The sequence below is a fragment of the Neophocaena asiaeorientalis genome, unplaced genomic scaffold, assembly GCF_003031525.2.
Source record: "Neophocaena asiaeorientalis asiaeorientalis breed wild unplaced genomic scaffold, Neophocaena_asiaeorientalis_V1.1 scaffold93, whole genome shotgun sequence".
Lineage (NCBI taxonomy): Eukaryota > Metazoa > Chordata > Mammalia > Artiodactyla > Phocoenidae > Neophocaena > Neophocaena asiaeorientalis.
The window spans coordinates 229,875-254,608 of record NW_020174273.1 but is presented as its reverse complement, the minus strand read 5'-3'; the positions used below and the strand labels follow the sequence as shown (position 1 = coordinate 254,608).

Here is a 24,734-nt window from a genome sequence, read left to right as displayed (position 1 = left end):
TAATAAACAGCTTCTGAAAGTATATTCTACTTCTGAAATAGTCTTATTTAAATAAGAAGGAAGTAGGTCTTTACTCTTACTAAGGCACCAGCAAATCTTAAGCCACCTGAGAAGTCTTGGTAATCTGTATGAACAATATTTTTTGAGAATACTTATTTAGAGAGATTACAATATTGGAAAGCTCCTAAAGAGGTCATTAAATTCTTAACCTATACTAGACAGAAAGGTGAAGTAAGATTTCAATATATTGACTAGAGAACTCTAGGCTGTTAATGCCAGTATTATAGCTGTGACTTTATATGAGACCTTATCATCTTTATTCACTGTTATACTATAATTAGTATAGCTGTACCATTATGATGGTAAGGATGAATTACACAGGCTATCAGTATTCTTTGTAAATAAACGATCACTTATTTGTAAGTGTAGTTAATATGATATTGATTCACCAGCGCATTGTGGAATCCGTGTCAAATCTCGACATTAGGCAGGTAAAGAAATTTTTCCTCAAGGATACAGCCTAAATTAATGAATGGCTTAATATTTTCTGATTTTATACAAAACTACTTTTACAAAGTTTGACAGATTATAATTTAGATTAAACTATTTTAATGGATTCTGGAGGTGGAAGTTTTTCATCTTGGTTGAGGTTCTCTCTAGAAGTATCTGCCTCTGAAGAAATTAGATTCCATTAACTGTCTGATTCATTTAACCTGCAATTCTCAGAAAACAAACACATTCGCCATCACCAGAGGCTGAATATTTGAAGAACAGACCACTTTGGTTTTATAAGCCTGTGGAATTTTTCATCTGCTCAGTGTGCTTAGGTAAACTGTATCTGTTTACTCTGTGCCATAGAAGGACTGTAAAAAATGGTTCCACTTTTTGGAACTTATCCAAATTAAAGAAATAAAGTTTCCATAGAAATACAGCTGACTCCAGTCAGCTATGTGCTCCAATATATCTGTGTTTTCTAACTTGTTCTCCGTTCTAAATATGCTTTTCTTCTCTGAAATGCCTATCTCCTTTGTGCATACAGTTATTTAGTGGTCCTTTATTTTATCTGCCTGCCAAAATCCACATAGAAAGGAAACGTGCCATCCTTACAACTTGCATAGGCAAGTTTTGAGATTTTGCAACTACAGTTGTGCATGTATTGAACGCTCCCCTTCCTTCTCGTGCATTTGCATGTGGAAATTGCATGCTTTATTCAATCCCCTAAATAATTCAACTTTGGGGTGGAAAAAACAGATTCTGAATTGTTATTAGCAACTTGAATGTATATTTACTGACTTTTTACGTGAAGTCATTGTAAAAGTCAAGAAAATACCAGAGATTCTCAGAACTTTATGTTTAGGCCACTTGAAAAATGTTCCAGGTTCTTCTCTTGGTTCCTTCTGTTTTCTGCTCCACACTGAATGCGAAGAATGTTAAAAAGCCAACGTTCTGCCAAAAAGCAATTACCTTCATGAAAAGAGCTTGAATAGATATCTAAATGGACTTACATATGCTCAATTACATTATGTGAATTTTCACTAAAATTATACTTTTAAATATACTACAAGTTTATAAATCCTGAAAATAACTGGCTTTGTCACCTGGAAAGTTTCTCTTCAGTAGCCGTGCCCTCCACATGTATACTGCATAACCTGAGAAGATACAGAGTAGATAATGAGAGATACTTTACACCAAAGGAAAGAAAAATTTAATAAAAAACAATGATTATACTCATATTGTTTTCTTCATTTTATAACCTTTCTATAAGATTCTTTAAAATTACTACAAAATATAAAACTAAGAGTAGGCTAAAACATGAGAACTGCAGAGTCAAGATCATGATGTAGGAATCTCTGTGTTATTTCAGGATAGTTGAGTTATGAGGGTAAGATAAAGCCAAGTGTGGAGTTAAGGGCACTAAGCTATGCAAGCTATCGCCTCCCCCCAGGATCTTTTTCCATCAAACCTCCTAAGATCACTGAGAAGACTGATCTCTTGTACTAAATTCACCAGTGGACATTATTGACCTGACTTTGTAGTTACTGTGGAAATTCTAACAGCTTACGTAAAGTCTCTCATTGGAGAAATTTATCTTTTCTGACAACCGCATAGTATTGTGACCATGAAATAATGGGATATAAAAGGGTCTGTCTTCATATACTTGGCAGTGAATTCTTTATAAACATCTCCCTATTCTGTAGTGATGGGAAAACAAAACAAAACAAAAACTCAAGATTTGGGGGGCTGGTTTTCACTCATGCTTTATTGATTACTGTTTTATGAAAATTGGCCAAACCTTTATCTCTTTGGATTTCAGTTTTGTATTATATAAAATAGAAATTAATAGTCCTTGTTTTTCTTTGTACTTCACAGGAATTTTGTAAGTAATCAGAGTTTTTGAAGTTTGTGTGTCTGTGTGTGTGTATGTATGTGTGAATTAAAATATTTTGAAACATGTAAACATCTAAATGTTAGGTAAGAGAAATAAAAAATAGCCCAAAAGGAATATTTTCTTTCTATAGGAGGGTCATTTCAATTTTAATCTTTTTAAATCTTTTGATTTTATATAGTACTGTACATTCATTCTTCATGTCCAAGTCAGTCAAACTGAACGTGATTTTATTGAGTGTTTATAGCATGTGTATACTGGACTAGGCTGGCCTTTATAAAAATTTAATGTCTGCACTTAGTCTGTAGTTGTGCTTTCTATTTTGCTGGAAATGAGATTCTCTTTTTGAAACTGTGACACTGGTATTTTGATCACATCAGGCATCTTGCTTCTTTTCTATCACACCACTGTTTGCTTTACAAACAAACATGGTTGTTTCTCAGCTCCCACAGCTGTACACTCCACTTGCTCTATCATTTTAGGTCATTACAATTTTAAACACAGGGGGCCTTGACAAATCCATTCATGAAAGGTATGTTTCTTATTTTTTTCTATTCTTGTATTCAAGTCCAGGAAATAAATGTTATCCCTCCTCTTGAACTTGGAAACATGGGGAATATCCTCCTTCATTCTTCTCTCCAAATTTCACTAGGTTTAGAGAATGTGGTGTTAATAGAAGGTATTTTCAGCATCAGTAACATTTTGGAGGCTGAGTGTCCTTGTCATTTTTAATTCAATCTTAGGAAAGATGGAATGTTTTCCTTCTTGAAAAGATGGGTAACTGGTATCAGAATTACATATAAGTAAGTTGCTTTTCAAATATTTTCAAATACTGTGTTCTAAATGGTAATATTAAACACTATATAGCTTACCCGAAGGTGGATTGCATATATCATCATTAAAACTAAGACAGATGTAATAATAAATATTGCCTCATATAGATAAGGTCCAGAAATGTCTGTAGTCTTGTGGGTAGTCATCTCCTGGAGTATAGGGGTTTAACATGGAAATTCTGATATATACTGGAATCAACTTTGAAAAAAAAAATTTGTTCATAGATGATATATGTTCATAAGAAATGCTAAGATATGCATTTAATAAGTGGTTACTGTGTTTCCTATACTGTTTTTTACATGGTATATTATATAATCTTAGGTGTTATATAAAAATAAGTTTTATTTTATAGCACCTATTACACCTATTTTTATTTATTTTTTTAACATCTTTATTGGAGTATAATTCCTTTACAATGTTGTGTTAGTTTGTGCTGTATAACAAAGTGAATCAGCTATATGTATATCGCCAAATACCCTCCCTCTTGTGTCTCCCTCCCACTCTCCCTATCCCACCCCTCTAGGAGGTCACAAAGCACCGAGCTGATCTCCCTGTGCTGTGCAGCCGCTTCCCACTAGCTATCTGTTTTACATTTGGTAGTGTATATATGTCAATGCTACTCTCTCACTTCGTCTCAGCTTACCCTTCCCCCTCCCCTTGTCCTCAAGTCCATTCTCTACCTCTGTGTCTTTATTCCTGTCCTGCCTCTAGTTTCATCAGAACCATATATATTATTTTAGATTCCATATATATGTGTTAGCATATGGTATTTGTTTTTCTCTTTCTGACTTATTTCACTCTGTATGAAAGTCTCTAGGTTCATCCACCTCACTACAAATAGTTCAATTTTGTTTCTTTTTATGGCTGAGTGATATTCCATTGTTTATATGTGCCACATCTTCTTTATCCATTCATCTGTCGATAGACACTTAGGTTGCTTCCATGTCCTGGCTATTGTAAATAGAGCTGCAATGAACATTTTGGTACATGACTCTTTTTGAATTATGGTTTTCTCAGGGTATATGCCCAGTAGTGGGATTGCTGGGTCATATGGTAATTCTACTTTTAGTTTTTTAAGGAACCTCCATACTGTTCTCCCTAGTGGCTGTATCAATTTACATTCCCACCAACAGTGCAAGAGGGTTCCCTTTTCTCCACACCCTCCCCAGCATTTATTGTTTGTAGATTTTTTGATGACGGCCATTCTGACCGGTGTGAGGTGACACCTCATTATTGCTTTTATTAAACACCTATTTTTCAATGAGCGACTTTGAGGTATTAAGAGCCAGTTGAAATTTCCACAGCCAAAAAGATGTAGTCCCCAGATTCAAAGTGAGGAAGAAATTTTGCTTTTATCCACTTAGGTACAGCTTCCTTCATGCCTGAAGTCTATCCTATTTCCTTTATACCTCTTCCTCATGGAGCAGACATAAAACAATAAATAAATTAAATGAATTGACTTCCTTTAAAGATTTTAACTTCTTTCAGAATATTTCAGTATATGTATATGTAATGTAGATGGCAGTGATGCATATGGCAGGATCAAGGTCTGTATCTGTAGGACCATACTTAAGGGAATATCTGTATTCAGGTGCTTGGTCTACTTCATTTATCTCTCCATCTAGAACTGGAGTTGACATGCCTGTTACACATATTCCATTTATCTGTCTGACTGTTATTTGTCAGTTTCTCTGTCTAGCAATCTACTTTAATATGCATCTAATGCGATGGTATATATCATTGTTCAACCTCAGAATGCTTGCTATGTCCTATTTCATTTTTCATTTCCTTCCCCATCTAAAAGATTTAATGATTTCTAAAATAATGGCAATGGATGCAATTCATACTCTAACAGGATTAATCTGATATACTTGAGACTATAGTAGTATATATTTTGTTCCTCTTTCCTCTGTTTATTTAATTGTGCTTATAACATTATGCATGTAGATATAATACTGAAATCAGGAGTGATTGAATTAAGTATACACTTACTATAAATATTTATTTTCATTGTAAACACACATCTAAAACTTTATAGGCATATTAACCTCAAACAATATGTTATGTCATTATGGTATCATATCTAACTGGTCCTTCATATCCAATTCACTGGGTTACAGTAAAGTGTTTTAAAGGGCATAACTTTTGTCCACAGTGCTTTATCTTAAGATTCTACAAAGCTGATGTAAGCACATTTAGTTGAAGCAGGAGTAAATTCTTAGACTGGCTCTCTTGGGCAGTAGACCTACTGGGGTGTGTAACTCTCCTCCAACCTTGGGCAAGATACTTAAATTTTCTAAAACTCAGTTTTCTCAAATAGAAATCAAAAAAGTTGTCTCAAACTGTCACTATGAGATTTCTGCTTCTAGCTATAATGGAGTAATTGCCACCAGATTACTAGACTAGCTCTCCTGGAAAAAAAAAAACAAAAAAAAAACCAAAGAATTGTTTTTCAGATGTTGGACATAAGCAGCATTATTCTATGATATCTAAGAAAAGAGAAGTCAGTATGATGATCCTACACTTTTCCTGGAGGCACTTTCCAAATTGCAGTGCTGGGAAGTAGCGCTGAGGTTGATTGTGGAACCCTTGAAAAGTTAGTAAGGTAGAGAGATTAGACTTCATGGCAGCAAGGTTTGCTGAAATTTGTGTGACAGGGTGTTGAACAGAGAAGAAGGTTCACAAATTCATACAGGAGTCTCTAAGTTTTTGATCATATAATAAATATATGGTGAAGATACAGTGTGAGTCTCCGTAGACTGACAGAGAAAAATTACCTTGGAGCAGTGGAAACTGCACAGTATACTGGGATATGTAAAAATTCCAAACAAGCAGTCAGGAGACATATTTAAACACCACAGGCATTCAGTTAAAACCCTGTAAGGCCATGCCTCAGGATTAAGGTGATTCTCATGAGAGATTTTATAGGCCTACCCTAAACAAGCTAAAAATAAATATCCTAAAGATAGAGCTGACCCATTATTAAATTAACTACCTGACCCCCCCAAAAAAAAAACTTAAGACAAAATTTATTCTCAACATTATAGCATTTATAATGTCTAGCATACAACAAAAAATTACTAGATATGCAAAGAAGCAGAATAAATCTAACTGTATTACAAATATATGCAACAACCTTATTGACTGGGGTGACAAAAATAGTGCTGACCTAAGTAACTTTGGAAAGGACTAGAGTCTGTTAGTCCAAAGGCAAGTAAACTGGACATAGGCACTGTACACTAACTGATGAAATTTCTTCCATTAAGGGTGCAGGTTAACAATATTGATACTCTATTCATGTACACAGGACTGAAGAAATTGTGTAAATTAATGGCATTTGGTGGGAGCTAAGGTTTTCACTCTTGGAATGATTTACAGATAAGCATGAGAAGGAGGCTAAAATGAGCCCTGGGGTAATGAAGTCTAGATGGAAACATCAGAATGAGTTTGTGCATAGTTCAATATAGATGCAGATGGTTACATATAGAAATATATATAGATAAATGAAAATACATAATAGTAAACAGGCATATATTTCCATTCTCTTTCAGCTGAAAGAGCCTTGAAGCAAAGACTCCAGTAGCAGCAAGCATCCCCAGCACTCAAATCTTGATTTCTAATACCATTCTCCAATAAAAGGAGCCAGGGCTCCTTGGAGAAATGGCTGATTTAGTACTGGTGCCCATAATATACAAAATATAAAAAATGATCATGGAATATCCACCGCACATATTTATGGGAATATGGCAAAGATGCATAGTTGGTGCAAATGAAAGAACTCCCAGCATTTTGAGCATAAAGTAAAATTGCATAATGGCCCCGAATAAAAATATTTATGAGTCCGTACTGATATGAGTAAATGACTTAAATATCTAAATAAATGGGGAGAATAAAAAACTCTCATGTGTAAAACAATTCAAATAATTTATGTATAGACATATTCTGCCTTGGAAGAAGTTGTGCATAAATCCCCACTTCTTAAGTGTGGACTGCCATAGTAACCTTCTTCTGAAGAGTACAGTATAGGAAGTGAGGAAAAAAGAGGAATTTCAGAGTGTGAGAAACTTGGCAAATGCTACCTCAGCCAGATCAAGGTCAACAGAAATTGTGTTAATTCATGTTGATAATATGTACCCTTATTATGATGTGATGAAAATGGCACTTCACCTTTGTGGTCTTCCTCTCCAAACACATAGCCCTACTGTAATCATGAGAAAAATATCAGCGAAATCCCAATATTGTACCTGAACAGTCCTCCTGAAAACTGTCCAGATCAGCAAAAATAAGGACAGTCTGAGAAATTGTTACAGATGAAAAGAGCCTCAGGAAAAAATCACAGTCAAATGTAATGTCGTATCTTGGATGGGATCCTGGAACAGAAAAAAAGGCATTAGGTAAAATCTAAGGAATTTGGAATAAACTGTATATTCTAATTAATAACAGTATATCAATGTCACAACCACATGACATGAGTAATGCCAGGCAAGAGCCATCTGTTTGAGAGTTGTCAAACCACAAGACCATGAGAAATAATAATTTGTTGTCTTAAACCAATAGTTCATGAGTAACATGACTGGTTACTCAACAGTAGGTAACTGAAATGGAAGAATCCTCCTACAGGGAGAAAACAAGTAAAAACAACAGCAACAACAACAAAAACAGCTGCAAAGATCACGTACACAAAATTTTAAACATCCAGGAAATAACCCATAATAAGGGAATTCATATGGCTCAGAGGGTTAATGACCTCAAGAACCTGTGACAATCGATAATCTGAAAGAATACATATTATGTAATAGGGCTGTGCTAAGGGCAATAAATCAGACTGTCTTTGTATTTTACTGGCGAGATAGGAGCATATTCTAATCAAAGCTGAGGCATGTGAATTATGAACAGTGCTGGATATATGTTATAAGGAACGCAAAGTATATGACTTGAAGTGAAATAGTATTTAATAAAACTTAGTATCATTTATATTTAGAAGCCAAGGGAGTAACCAAAAGTTCTTATAATAACCTAATTAACTTGACTATACTAAGTACTTTTACTAGTAGTTTGTTTTATTTTATAGCAATAAACTATGCTAGAATAATAATTACGTATTTAACTATATTATCATTAACTTGCATTGTTTTTAAAGTATCAACTGACTGAAGAGAACATGCTAGCTTGAGAATATAAGCACTATTTATTACATTGTTTCTTGAGAAATGATATTCTGAATATTAAAGAACTAGGTTATAAACAGATAATTAAATGTGAGAATTAATTTTGCTTAATGGGACGCAATTACCTTATGTGAACAATATAAATCATTTAAGCTTTGCTTTTTTTATTTTTTCACTATTTCATTTTTTATTTTTTTTGGCGATATGCGGGCCTCTCACTGTTGTGGCCTCTCCCGTTGCGGAGCACAGGCTCCGGACGCGCAGGCTCAGCGACCATGGCTCATGGGCCCAGCCCCTCCGCGGCATGTGGGATCTTCCCAGACCGGGGCATGAACCCGTGTCCCCCGCATCGGCAGGTGGACTCTCAACTACTGCGCCACCAGGGAAGCCCTCACTGTTTCTTTTTCTTTATTTCTTTTTATTATTAACATTTTTATTGGAGTATAATTGCTTTACGATGGTGTGTTAGTTTCTGCTTTATAACAAAGTGAATCAGCTATACATATACATATATCCCCATATCTCCTCCCTCTTGAGTCTCCCTCCCATCCTTCCTATCCCCCCCAGGTGGTCATGCATATTCAAAAAGTCCACGATTGTCATCTATGAATAATAAGTAGATATATTTTTAGTCAAATTACCTACTATATAGAGGAGTGCTAACGTTGCTTATCTTTACAATGAACTTTCAGTTGCAGGTCACGCTGTAGCTAAGCATCTGCTATGGCCATATGTTATCTCAGTAGATTGCCACCAGGTGAAATTCATTATGAGATATACCAACTTCTAAAAACTATCACAGGAGATATACTATAATACATAAGGTTTTCACCAAATTCTAAAAACTATCACAGGAGATGCTATAATACATAAGGCTTTCCCCGATTGGCCTCCCAGTCCCAATGCAGGAGATAATTCCACATTTCAGCTAATATTATTTTGGTTCCTGCCATGAAGCTGGAAAATATTTCTTGCAGTATAGAATCTCCCACTTGCATCTAGAAAAGTGAGTATAAGATTAAAAGTTGGAGAAAGAATTTACTCACTATGGGAAAATATTTTTGAGGGCTAGAAAACAAAAGTGTAAAGATGACAATATTTTCCTTTTATTATTATTCATGCTAGCCTGACCTTAAGTTTCTCACTTCCAGAGACTCCCAAAGGGTGATTAGATTTTTCACCTATTTTGAGGCACCCATGGTAGTTTAGCTACCTTCTATAAACCATGAACATGCTTGATTCAGTTAGGTGCTTTCAGTCCCTTAAATTCTTAGAAGTTTTATATCATACTTAAGCTGTTATGTCTGTTTTTCATTAACATAGTTCAGTTTATTTGCTTTTAAATAAAATGAAGTCTCAATCTTTCAACAAAGTATATTAAAATATATTAAGTTAATATAAAAGTACAACATTAATATATTTACCACAAATAATTTTTAAATAAATGCAAGTATGTAATTTTTCATATTTAAGTTTTCAAACAACAGTTTGGCAAAGAAGAGGGATAGAGAATTTGAAGTGCGGAAAACTTCAGCATAGCTAAAAGACTATCTTCAAATAGACAGAATGTAGCATTTTACATTTAAAAAGTACATAAAAAGCATGTATCTGTATGTTAAAACAACATCCATTGAATTGCTAATTTTTAAGAGTTAAAGCCCTTTCTAATCTGGTCACCTGGAAGAAAGGAAGTTTATTATGTTTGTATTAAAATTGGGAAAATGATCTCTGGTAGACAGAATTCTAAGACACTTCATGTGTTCTGCCGCCTGATATATGTGCCCTATGGAATTCCCTCCTCTTGAGTATAATGAACCTGTGCATATGATGGGATGCTATCCCTGTGTTTAGATCACCAATCAGTTCACTTTGACTTGACCAATAGGGAGATTTTCTTGAGTGGACCTGATTTAGTGAGGCAGACCATTTAAAGGAAAGTGAAACATCAGAAAGATGCTCCCGTGTTAGCTTTGAGGACACCAACTGCCATGCTGTGAAGGCCATGGGATAGAGAACAACGGATGGCCTCTTAATGCTGAGGGTCTCCATCCTTTAAAGTTATAAGGGAATTAATTTTGCCGGTAACCTGTGAGTTCGGAGAAGGACTTCACGTCTAAAATGGGATTGCAGTCCCTGCCAAAGCCTTGATTTCAGTGTGGAGACTCTGGATAGAGGTCCCTACTCTTTGAACTATTTTACTGCTTCAGGGCAGGGACTGTTTTACAGTAGTGGGGTTCAACTTCTAGAATGTGGCTTCAATGTCAGTTTGGGGTGGAAGAGATTCATTCACAATCTGGAGAAATGTTTCTCCAAGGTAATTAAAAGCAAGGACTGGGAAGACCCCTGTGGTTGCTTGGAGTCCCTTCATTGAGAACTGGAGGTTGGAAAGGCTGGCTAAGTGAGGTGAAGGCACCTAAAGTGCGTAAATTTGCAAACAATCTCTTTTCCAAGGTCCTTGCTCTTTGCACTAATAGCACAGAGTAGCAGGGTTTTGGTTTCATTAGGAAGCCCTCAATTACTGGACTTGAAGATTAAAAACTTTGGTGGTCTTTTTTTGAGGTGACAGCTAGAGTGTGAGAGAGCTGGTTGGCCAGATTAACTAAATTTGGAGTGGACATAGTTCCCCATTCCATCCTGGTCCTTTTTACTGTAAGGCAAAGATCCTGGTTCACCCCATTAATAAATACAGATTTAAAGCTACCTGGGTAAAAAATCAACATTTGAAGGAAGACCAAAATTTTCTTTAAAAGCGATCTGAAGTTGATTACAGTAGTCATGAACAGGTTCATTAGATGTTTTGTGTACAACCTGAATTCTGTTCCAATCAACAGGCTTTGGAAGATCCCTAGGAATTGCTCAGTGAAGTCACCTAGCAATTGCCCAGGCCTGATCATATCATATATGGTGTGGGAGAGCAGTGGGCTGGTCTCCCAGTTGTTATTCTTAGAGGCCTTTCAGGATTTTCCCAATTAATGATTTTCATCCAATGCTGGGCCTGGCCTCCACTTACAAGCATATGAACTGGCTTATATAAGTCAGGGAAACCAGGTTGATAAATTTGTATGACTGTATTAAATTCCTCAGCAAATATGTGAGAATCTTTGGTTACTTTGGGAAAATCTTTGACTGTGGCTCTTAGTTCAGCTTTAGTCCAGGGAATATAAGACATTAAAGGGTTAAGCTGCTGGATCCTCAGAAGTCTTAATTTTAAAGGGACAGGTACGTAAAAGTTCAGAGGAAAAGAAAATAGAGAGAATTTTTGAGCAAAGGAAAAGGGGGATTTGAGGGTATAGAGAAAGCATAGGCAGCATAGAAGGGAAGGAGGAAGATGGTATCAGTGGTGGATTCTGGCCACCAGGAGCCAAAGGAGAGAGACAAGATGGTGGCAGAGGCTGAGCCTAAGACAAGGAAGCCAGGGAAGAAAAGCCTTGAACTTTGGGGGCCTTTTTATCTTTCTTTAATCATTTGTTTGCCTTAGTTAATCTTAAAATCTTGTTTTGCAGAGAGGCAATTTTAGGCTTCTGATAATGTTTGGAAGCCTCAAAAACACCAATCACAATAAACATTCCAATAAGTTCTGAAAATTTTAAGCTATTGTAATCCAGTTAGGTTTTACAGTTATTAAGTTTGGGGATTTCAAAAGTTCCCCATAATGACCATTGGTATTCTGAATTGCTTTTGGTCAGGTTGGCCCATTTATTTAGAAAGGCATATGAGGAAGGATCATCGTTTTTAAACATAAAATCAGCCAGAGTCCTTGTAGCTGAGGGCACCCTCAAAATATTTCGATAATTGGAATCCCATTTCTGAGAGGTTTTTCTCTAGAGTAGAAGAACAGTTTTCCAACAGCTTGATAATTTACAGCTCAAATAGTGCAATTCAGTCAGCTTTCAAGCTAATCCCAGCCAATTCTAAGGAAATAGCTTAGTCCAAGAAGAGCCATGCCAAAGACTGTTCAGCCAATTTCCATAGAATGACCCCTATTTCATAGGAATGGGCTGAAGGCTGGACAACTGGTACAATTTTAGTGAAGCAGCCCCTTTTCTTAAAGGAATGGGCCAAAGGTATTTTCAGCCAGCTTTGGTTGAAACAGTCTGATGTCAAAGTCACACCGAAGTACCAAACAAGTACCCATATACAGAAGAAGGCCTTAACCAGAAAGACAGAACCTTAAAATAGATCCTGAATAAAGCCTGGAAAGCTTCAAATGCAAAGAGCGTGTGAGCTTGGATTCAGGAGAAAGAGATGTGCATTCAAACACCAGGGTCAGCGAGAAAAGCAGTGAACAACAGTGGGCTCAATTGAAGGTATCACACCTATTTGCTCACCAGCCCTGGAGCATTTGTGGGTCTTCACCGGTCCCTGTATGGACCACCAAAATGTTGATCTGAAACAAAGAGACTGCCAGATGTTTGTCCAGCAAAGATAAGTTTATTCAGTATTAGCAGAGAATCACAAGTATCAGCAAGCCGTATGCAAGTGCCTGCATGGCAATGGAAGGAGAACACTTAAAGAGAGGAAAAGGGAGTTGGAGGGCTAGAATAAACAAAGAGTCCATGACTTTTGATTGGCTGAGTTCTCACCAGGAAAGAAGGGGAGTTCTTCTTGGGCTCTGCGATTGTCTCAGGGTGTGAGAGCACCCCCCTTCTGGTCTCCTGACTCTATTTAATTGAGGTTTCTGTTTATCATTTAATTTTTACAGAGTGCTATACATTTGGAAGGCATGAAGTCTGTATTTTGAGGTTGAAAACATAGTAAATGGATGACTAACACACATGTGTTATATATTATACATTATATGAATATCATATAATGTATAATTAATTCTCCCTGGGAAGATCATAATAACAATCTTTCGAAGATTTAAATCATCGAATACTATGTGAAATGAATCCCCCACTATATATATATATTTTACATATATATAAAAATATATATAAGATAACTGCTCAAAACTCAACCATTCAAAGTGTTAGCCATCTTATGTTTAAGAGAGAAAATATTTGTATGTAACCCAAGTCAGAAGGCAGGAGGGCACCACTTAATAGTTCTGGTTGTGGAGCCACGATGAACGGTTTAGAAATGTCAGCTCTACCTCTTACTGCCTAGATATTTCTAAACAAGTCATTTAATCTCTCTGTGCTTCAGTTTCTAAGTCTCTGAAATGGGGATAATACTGACTTCTTGTGTGTTAATTCTTTGAAGGCTGCATGAATTAAAAGTATGCAAAATCTTTGTTTCTTACACATAATAAATGCTTAGAATTAGTTTTACTATATGTCAGGAGGACCTGAAGTGCAGTTATGCAAGATACTACAAATGTTCATTTTTTTGGTTATTTCTAGGGAAATCATACATAAGTTGAAATAATTCTTCTCAAAAATGGAAACTCTAAAAATGAAGGGTTGTGTTTCATGCATGCTATGCTTAATTTATTTATTTTGTCAAGGTCCTTAAAGAAGATGATGTTGATTTTTAATATAAAATTAGTAATTGATTTGTTTCGTTTACTCTATTCACATTGTATTTAGTGTTCTTATTTCCCCTTAAAGTTACTGTATCTGTGTGTCTTAACTACCCTGCTTGGTTTTATCATGTGGTCATATTCCCAGTTTGCTCCATTGTTTGTAAAAGTGCCAAACTGAGTTCATCAAAGGAATAATGAATACTCCATATGACACTCATTATTTTGATTTTCAATAAATAGAGTAAATTGCATCCACAGTTTGTTCCTCATTTCACTTTGAAGTGAAACAGATAGTTTTTCCAATGATTATTCTGTCTTCTTATTGACAGTAACTGGTCTCTTACATGAACGTCAAATAATGGTTCTATTTTATAACCAAAATTGTAAATTTTTATCAAATGCAGGCATCAGGTTATTAAATTGATGATGTCTTTTATGAAAATTGGCATCGATTGAGCAATACAGCAGAGAAAGTACATACTGCCCCTATAGGAGGCAGACTAATGCATTTCCTCACCCCTAGGGTACCCACGTCCTAATCCCAGGAACCTGTGCATATATTGTGTCACATGGCAAAAGGTAATTAAAGTTGCAGGTGGAAATAAATTTGCTGAGCAGTGGACCTTACCATAAGGAGGTTATTCTAGATTATTGGGATGGGCCTAATGTTCCCACTAAAAAGTAGAAGAGAAATGCAGAAAGGGAAGTTAGAAGGATGCAATGTGAGGATTCAGTCTGCCTTTTTGAATTTGGAAAAGGTGATCTTGATCCAAGGTGTGAGGGGAACCTCAAGAAGCTGGAAGAGAAAAGGGAACAAATTCTCCCCTAAGGCCTTGTAGAAAAGAACTCAGTCCTGTCAAGCCCTTGATGTTGCCAGGGGAAACCTGTCAGACTTCTGATCTACAGAGCTGTCAGACACTAAATGTGTCTTGTTTTAAGTCATTCTTTGTAGTATTTGTTACGACAGCAGTAGAAAACCAACACAGTGCCCATCTTCTGAGGGTTACCGTCCTAGCTGTCTCATAGTCCAAGCAGACAGGGTGCAAATCGAGCACCTATGACCACAGACAACACTTAATTTTTAGACGGTGTATTTGGCCGAGGAAGAATATTTCCTGAGCCTCCATTACAGAAATGTTACGAGTGTGACAACCAGTCTATCGACAGGACTGCATACAGCTGTTGAGGCCAATTTTATAAAACCCCAAGCCACTTCCTTTCCAGGAAAAAAAATGTTAGCATAACATATCACATGAATCTATTTTATATACTTTGATAGTTTTCACAATAATTTTAAATTTTACTCAAATTGTGATAAACATCATGCAGTTTTCCATTTTCTGCTTGACAACGTAGAGATAGGGTCCCTAGATCCATTGTTCAAAATGCTGTATATGTATATATAGATATATAGATAGATATAGATTTACATATTTAAATTATATGTATAATTTAGCCTTTTGAAGACAGGAAAAAAAGAGGCAACATTTGGGTTTAGTTTTAGAAATATATGGCTATATTCACTTATGAATTTGCCCTACTGAATTGTAATGTGCTTTTTCTTCCTTCCATCCTCTCACAAGAACATTCTTGCTTTGCTTGCCAGCATTTGAAGAGGAATGAAAGAATTAGTTCATAAGGTGTGAAGCAGTAGGAAATTCCTTCCTAAAGTTGTCATGTTATCTTTCTGGCCACCTGGCCTATATTCTGACACGAGAGAGACCAGTTTAGTTTATTTAAAGCTTGAGCACATCAGTTCTTCAAGAGAAGGCTAAGAATCTAAAGGAAGTACTTCACTGCTTCACAGACAAGTACTTCACAGACAAGAAATTACTGTGACCTTGACTACATGTTTCATTAATAGTGAGATATTTTCATTTCAAGTGTCTTTTTATATTAAAGCAGCAGGTTGTGTTGAACGTGAAACCACGGAGAGAAAACGTGACATATTTAAGGATTGTCACTTTTCATTATTGTAACTATTGAGACTATTTGGTTTATTTCCAGAATGACGATGTGGTACGTATTAGAAACAGCAACCTAAAATGTGGCAAACATGTTTTAAAAAGGTTTACTTTTAAACTTTTTAAAAATATATTTTTCATCTATCAAATAAAGCACCGGCTTATGAGTAATTATTTTAATTTTTCTCATTTATCTGTCTCCTCTCCCTTAAAGAAGCACTGCTAACCAACTTCATAATGAATTAGCATATTGCGTCCTGCTGTATTAAAATGTGGCATGTGGCATGGAATCAACAAATTTAAAATTCTTACAAAATGGGGATAATACAAGCAAGAGTCAACACACATAATTCTTACCATGAGAAGGCACTGTTTTAAGCATTGTTTATGTACTAATTCACTTAATTGTCACAAGAGGTCGGAATATCATACTTGCATTTTACACAAGACAGGTGAAGTAACTTAACCAGAGTCACATAGTGGATCTGGTAAACATAACAATCTTGCTAATAGAGAAATTTTCTTTTTTGTGCTTTTACCAACATTTATATTAAAATTAGTTTAGGTCTTTGGTTGCAAATAACAGAATAAATTCAAGAAAGAAAAGGCAAAACAGTAAAAAATACATATATTTTAAGGGCATAGTAGCATCTCATGGAACACAAGGATAGGAGGTCCTAAAAAAGACATTGGAACCATGCAATAAGAAGCACTGAGAATCTTTATTTCCACCTTTCATTTCTTATCTTTCTCTTCTGCTGCTTTAGTCTGTCTTCTCTATAGACTAGTCTTTTCTGTTCCCTTATCTTCATGGTCCATAGAAGCTAGCCACCATAACTCTCATGACCTGTCTCTTCACTCCATGACCAATCCATATGAAGCTTGTCCTAATTATATATTCTTATGCTAAGAAATTATATTGGTCAAACTTAGCTTAGGTACCCATCTCTGTCAAAACAGTTCTGCTGTTAATAACTTCATTTTGAAATAGCTTGAATATAAGAAGTAGAAGAGAGGCAATTGACTAGAAAATTCCATAATTTAAGTAACTGGAATCTTCCAATGTAAACTAATATATTTTAATATGCTAATGTATAAATTATATATTGTTAATTCAAGCTCATGTGATACCAACGAGAGGCTGATGATCTCTTTCTATGCAAATTATATGACTAGACAAAAGAACATCAAAACTAGAATAAGAAGCTGTTCTTTGGCTTCCAACTCCCCTCTAACAAACACACACAAGGCTTTCCACAGAGAAACTCAATAATATGAAGAATATTTATATTGATTATATTAAATTGATATACACTTGATTGATACACATTTTTGTAATACAATTTGGAAAAAAATATCGCTAAGTATGAACAAGCAATTCATTAAAATCCCATGATTCTTTATTCTCTGTTCTTTGGTTATATGGAAATTCTTGATTTTTTAAAAAATGAATTCCATTATTACATATATATGATAAAAAATAAGCAGGTGTAATTGGAACAGACCAGTTATGGTACTTCCTTCTACACAAGTATCGTAAATATTTGAACAGTATCTTCCTGACTAGATACTGTTGGAAGCTTAACTATGAAAGAACTAAATTCTGCTGAAACATAAATCTTATGGATTTGGGGGCTTGCAACACACTCTAGAAGACTCTCAGTGGCCAAAAATAGTACTAAGCTTATGGGAATGGTAGGGTTCTCTGTGGGGTAGAGGGATTAATTGTGTCAGTACCAGCAGGAGATAAGACCATGGCCATGGGATGGTCCCATGTCAGCAGAAGGAAATGAAAGTTCTCTCTGAGGGAAAGCATCATTAATTTAGGCACCAGGTTTCCACAGTCAAATATCACACACACACACACACACACACACACACACACACACACACACACACAATCACCACTAACAAGAATCTGTGGGACAAAAAAGCCACAACAGATTTAGACTCTCATGGACTTCAATGTTGACATTTCAAGAAATGAATATAAATTAACTTTAAACTCTATGAGGAGAAAAAGGTAGAATAATGAAAGTGAGCCAGCAACAAGTGAATAAGGGGGGAAAAACCCACAAAGTACTATATGGATATTATTCTTTTAAAAAATGAAAAATAAGTAAAATGAAACAATACATTGTTTAACTGTAAACGTGATAACATATTTATAAAGGCCAAGTATGATAAGTTTAAAATTCAGGTTGTTATTACCTCTTGACTGGGAAGGGGGCTATCAGGGATTTGGAATCCTGAAAGAGGAAAGTGTTACATGGAGAGTGATAGGGTTCCTTGTAGTAAGTTGCAGTTCTTAAATTGTAGGTTCTCAGGTACTCTTTTATGCTTCAAAATGTATATGCATGCCACAAGTATTTTGTATATATATATCAAATATTTAAAAATAATAAATAAAACTCTTAAAAAGGAATATATTAATTATATAGGCTAATATAAAATTAAATACAGTTTTATAAACTAACTTTAAACTTTGTACTTTAGATTACACAGGAGCACAAGGTCTAAATGGGTATCTCCCGGGGAGCCATATATTCCTGAAGGTCCTGAAAATTTCTCTTTTTTCTTCTCCCACTCTTCCTTCTCCCTCTCCTCCTTCTCCTTGGTGGTTACCATGAGAAAACTTTAAGTGTCTGCATTTACTTCAATTTTAAGTTTAAACAATGTAGTATATTCTGCATTATTTCAACAGTTACCTTAGAGCTACATAGTTAATTACAACTATAATGGCACCATTACAGAATGAATTCAGTAAGTGGATTTATTTTATGATTTGTTAAGTCAATGAATCATTTTACTTTTTAATGGTTTCAGGTTAATGGGGAAGAATGGAGGCCGAGGAAAAAATAAATAAAATATTCTTGCTAAGCCAAGGTCAAGTGACCTCATGGTATAATCATTTTAGAGTAGTTTGAATAATAACACTAAAATTGATTCCGGAATGGAATCATCACATACCTAAAACTAGAATAAGTATGTGGAATTCAAAAAACCCATGTTGGTGTGGCAAAATTGTTCTTGTATTTTAAGAGGTGATTTAGTTTCAGCAAAACATTATCTGCCACATTACATCAATTTATTATCTAATTCCTCAATATTTAATGTACTTTAAATTTAGTAATTTTTTTGGTTTTGTAGTTGTGTAAATAGTATAATAGTTTCTTACTAGTTTCGTGTTTGTGTATACATAATTGACTTTATGATTAAATAATTTGTCATCACTGAAAGACTTTTTAAAAAATTAAACATATGAGTAGTTTAACATGGTTGAGATCACCAGATTAAATCTGGAAAAGCTCTGTTAATTTTCAAGAGTGGTGTATTTCTGTTGACTTCTCATTTCAAAATCTGAGGGACTCATAATTAATAGAATAAAAATGCCCAGCTCAAATCCCCATTATAACATACTAAAAGGAAATTAAGCCAATACTATTAGGTAGCGGGCAAGAAGCAAAACATGTTTTATGCTCCTACATTGAACATCGTATAATGTCACTTGTTAAATTTTTTATAAGAAAATTTGGAAGATGTTATATGAACTTCTCATTAGAAAGGTATTATAACTAGTTCTGTAAAATATGACTAATATTTTATATTCTTGCACAGCATTCCAGCTCACTGCATTTAGTCTGTCACATTCAAGATATTCACATTTATTTTGATGAATTGATGAATGAATGAACAAATGAACAAATAAGTGAACAAATCCTGCAGGAATCTATTTTATATCTTCAACATCATTCTCTTTCAACAGAAGATGTATTCCAGGATACTGTCAGAAACTGATTGTCTCTTTTGGTCTATGGCCTGATTCTTTCATGCTTCCTTTAATCTCTTCCTGTTTTCTTGCTCACATGCTTCTTATAAGTGCATCTGGATATAATTAAGTATCTAAGATGCTTTCTGAAGCCAGTGTCATTTCACTATTATATAATAAAGACTTTAAGTAGAACAGCTTAAGTTTGACTCTAATGTGCAGTAGATATGACATTCCAAAGATGAATCACCATTTGAAGAATCTACAAAGAAAATTTAAAATAATTAAAATAAGTTGATCTTAGTGTTTTGAATCCTCTCACCTCAAGTATATAAGGGATGAAGAGAAAGAAAGGAGAGAGGGTTTGGGGGGAAGAAGATATTGGGAGGAAAATATTTTTGAATAAACATGTGATGTGATATTCTCTACCTCCCCTCCTCCAGGTAGGATGTGATATTCCTTCCCTCCCCTTCTCCCTCTCTCTGCTTAAACATTCACGTGGGGCGCAGGCTCTCACAGGGATCTATAGAAAGCTTGATGCGTTACGCCTTCATTTGGGAGGCAGGGTGGACTAGGGTCTGACTCTCACCTTGGAACTCTTGCGAAAGAAAAAGGACTTAATAACTCTTCGGAGAGTGATGCTATTTTGGGGTCGACCTACATACACTCCCTGGATACGTCCTAACAATAGATGAATGCCTATAGGGTTCTCTCCTAGCTGATGTGAACTGCGTAGAGAGCAAGCCATCCTGATTTCTGTCCAAGAGCGCCACCTGGAGTCACGGAGGGAATGAAGCAGCAAGAAGCTGAAGGTGCATATTTAGAGCTCAGGAAAGAGTGGCAAAGGGCCACCTAGAACAAAGTCAAGAGAAAGGCAGGGGGGGGAGAGGTGGCCTGCAGAGAATGTCAGAAGAACTCAGAAAAGAAACCCTTGCAAAATATGTCAGGAAATTAGAGCTGAATGATGGTTAAAGTAAGATCTGTCCTTACCTTGAAAACAGCATCTAGAAAAGAGGGCAGGGAAGGAGTTGTTTGTGAGAGAAGTTTAGCTGAATAAATAGAGAAGCCAACTCTACCATTTTTAATCTTGAAGGCATCCAGCCTGAAAAAGGCTGGTGTTAATATAAAGTCCTAAAAGTACGCTATTAAATCAAAATTCCTCGTGGTGATGAATATCTTGGACTAAACATTCTAATTACTGAATTGTGTCTGTGAATAACAATTTAAAGTATCCCTAGAAGAAATTTTATCTAAGAGTGGGCAGGAGACCCCTGGCAATTACCACACTAGGTATATTTTAAAGGGGCAATGGGTGATCAAAGTAAATTTCCATTTTGGATACATCAAAAAGAGTTGTTCAACCTCCAGGTTACATAAGAAAATGTAAAACTTTTCTTAAAAAGCTAATTCAGTTCTCTAAACTGTCAAAATAAGGGGCTGTGTTCTTTGACAAGGTTGCATTTGGTTTTATTTCTATTTCCTCTATTTCTTTTGGATTTATTGCCCAAATTCTGTGTCTCGACCAAAGCTGAGAGTGAGGGCAAATATCACTCTCACAAAAATTCTGTTTTTAAGAATAAATAGGAAATTTTAACAAGCATTTGTTATTATCACAACTTAACTTTTAAACATTTTAACAGTTAAGTATTGAAAGCTTAATGTTATAGCAAAGAACAGCAACTTCCTCACTGTCACCTGCCAGATTCCTGTTGTAGACACTGCAATGCACTTTTGAAATATTAGACGCTCATTTTCAGCTAAGGTCAGGGAGAAGCAAGTTTTTTTTTTTGTTCCTCCTTTATAGTGAGTGTCTGAGGTTGTTTTATCTTTTCTTTAACTTATGGATTTGGAGATATCTTCCATGGTGAGATGCAGTTTAATTTAAGCAATCTGACAAGTTAACACTTTATATACTGCTTGCAGAAGAGGCCATCTGAATACATTTCCAAACAGAGTTAAGGCTGTCACTTTCAGTTGTTTGCTTTAAATTTCTTTTATATTTGCTCCACTTGCTGCTTTAAAAAATCATCTGAGGGGGCTTCCCTGGTGGTGCAGTGGTTGAGAGTCCGCCTGCCAATGCAGGGGACACGGGTTCATGCCCCGGTCCGGGAAGATCCCACATACCGCGGAGTGGCTGGGCCCGCGAGCCATGGCCGCTGAGCCTGCGCGTCTGGAGCCTGTGCTCTGCAACGGGAGAGACCACAAGTGAGAGGCCCACATACCTCAAAAAAAAAAAAAAAAAATCACCTGAGTGCTCAGTCATAGGTGTATAAATTTGGCAATGGTGCCATTTAATTGTTTATCAAGAAAACAAAATCATCTGGATTTTCATCTGTGTTTCTGCTTTCATTGCACACCCATTAAATTTAACATCTTTGCTACAAGAGATATAGATGAGGTCTTTACAATAGGTCTCATGGAAGAAGTGCACATATTTTGGAGATATATCAATATCATATTTCATCAGCAGCTACCAGCAGTTGAATGACTTCTTGTATAAGTGTGCATCAGTTGTTATTGAGCTCTGCTGTGTTAGTATTGCTGTTTGCAAAGTAACATATTTAAGATTTCTATTGCTCAAGCAGCCTTTTCACACTGTAATAGCAGCTATTACATCTTGTTTGAACATTTTGTGTAAACATGACAAGATACTTACAAAATGTTTTCCATGTCATTAGGTTTACTTAGGGCTAAGGAATATGAGGAAGATGGATTGGTTACCAGCTGGCTTACAAACAGTATTTTTACTTTCTCTTTTGCTGTGATATAATTGTTTTATGAACACATAACTGCAGCATGTAAACAAAACAACATATATGCTTTTGATACTTGGATTTATCTTTATCATATTTATCTCATTGTGACAGGAAACTGATTTTCCATTCTATAAATTTTTTTCAATCGTATTGCCGTGTTGTTAGTTGAGTAACATCCTGAAATCTCTCATCAAGCAAGTAAACAGAAACTCAAGTTAATCGTAAATTGATGACACTTTCTACATAAAAATTCATTCTACATTTCATAATATCTGATGTGTTATACATTTAAATAGCACAGTTTATTATATAACTAACGTTAGGTAAGAATTTTTGTGCTACTGCAGTAATTTGAAGAAAATATCGTGGTAGCACAGGGGAACCAGGAACAAAAAATGCACTGGTGATGGAAAACTTTTGAGGGAGGAGATATTTTAATTTGGTCACAAAGAATGAGTAAGAGTTTTACAGACTAAAAGCTATAAAATGACTTGGCTCTGCCCTTCCTCCCTCTTTTCCTCCTTTTTTTCCCTTCATTCTTTTTATAAACTGTACCATTGGTTTGGGTTTTCCAAAGTTTCCAGATGTCTATGAATAACTAGGGATTATTCCTTCATGATAGGAGTATGTGTTATGAATGTCAGGCATAGTGTCTCAAAAAGAACATTGAGTATTCTCATTTCTTTTCGTGGACTGTTGGTAAAAGAATCGATTTTAAAAAAATTTACTATACATGGTTATTTATATTTCACGATTAAAATGATCATTTCTGGTGACTGTCAAATTGTGTCCAAATCCTGGTCTCACTACATATCAGTTACGTGATTTTATGCTATTTTCATTTTGTTAACAGTGGAAAATAATGGCATTTACTTGATAGAGTTATTGTGAAGCTAGCCCTCGTCCCTGAAGAAGAAGCAGGAGGCCAAGAAGGTGGTAAATCCCCTGTTTGAGGAAAGGCCCAAGAATTTTGTCACTGGGCGGGACTTCCAACCCAAAAGGCACTTCACCTATTTGTGAAATGGCCAAGCTGCATTGAACTGCAGTGGCAAAGGGCTGTCCTCTATGAGCAGTTGAAAGTGCCTCCTGCAGTTAACCAGTTCACCCAGTTAACCAACCCTTGGACAGCCAAACAGCTACACAGCTGCTAAAGCTGGCCCACAAGTACATATCAGACAGAAAGCAAGAGATTGTTGACTCTGCCTGAGAAAAAAGCTGCCAGCAAAGGGGATGCCCCCACGAAGAGGCCACCTGTTCTTCGAGCAGGGGTTAATACTGCCCCCACCTTGGTGGAGAACAAGAAGGCTCAACTGGTAGTGACTGCACATGATTTGGGTCCCGTTGGGCTGGTTATCTTCTTCCCTGTCCTGTATCTTAAAGTGGGCGTTTCCTACTGCGTTATCAAGGGGAAGGCCAGGCTGGGGCATCTAGTCCACAGCAAGACCTATCACCATCACCTTCACACAAGTTAACTGAGAAGACAAAGGATCTCTGGCTAAGCAGGTGGAAACTATCAGGACCAGTTACAGTGACAGATATGATGAGGTCCGCTGTCACTGGGGGAGGCCATGTCCTGGATCTGAAATTGGTGGCTCGCATTGCCAAGCTGGAAAAGGCAAAAGGCAAGGAACTGGCCACCAAACTGGGCTTAATGTATACTGTTGAGTTTTCTGTACATAAAATACAAATTCTCCTTCAGCCAGTATTGATTGAGGAAAAAAAGAAAAAAAAAAAACTAGCATAGAGTATTTCCATTAACACGTATGGCTTACACATGTTAAAATAATCCATTGATTTCTTTTATACATTTATTTGTTTGTTTTTGGCTGCGTTGGGTCTTTGTTGCTGCGTGCGCGCTTTCTCTAGTTGCGGCGAGCAGGGACTACTCTTTGTTGTGGCGTGTAGGCTTCTCATTGCGGTGACTTCTCTTGTTACAGAGCACAGGTCTAGGTGCATGGGCTTCAGTAGTTGTGGCTCATGGGCTCTAGAGCACAGGCTCAGTAGTTGTGGTGTACTGGCTTAGTTGCTCTGTGGCATGTGGGATCTTCCCGGACCAGGGCTTGAACCCATGACCCCTGCATTGGCAGGCAGATTCTTAACCACTGCGCCACCAGGGAAGTCCCCCAAAATAATCAGTTGATAGCTAACTTTGGTGTATGTGCTATTTTTGATATTCACTTCCCTGGTTCTTCATTTTAGATCAAGAATTATACCCTTCTCCTTTTTATCTTTCTCACATGTTCTTTTTTTTTTAAGGCTTTAAAAAATAAATAAATTTATTTATTTAGTTTAGTTTTGGCTGTGTTGGGTCTTCATTGCTGCATGTGGGCTTTGTCTAGTTGCAGAGAGCAGGGGCTACTCTTCGTTGTGGTGCGCAGGCTTCTCTTGTG

General features: G+C 36.1%; 1 pseudogene; it reads left to right on the top strand.

Annotated features, from left to right (window-relative positions):
- The first annotated feature begins 434 nt into the window (after window positions 1–434).
- Window positions 435–24,088, top strand: LOC112406770 (60S ribosomal protein L7a pseudogene; annotated as a pseudogene).
- Window positions 24,089–24,734: the final 646 nt, after the last annotated feature.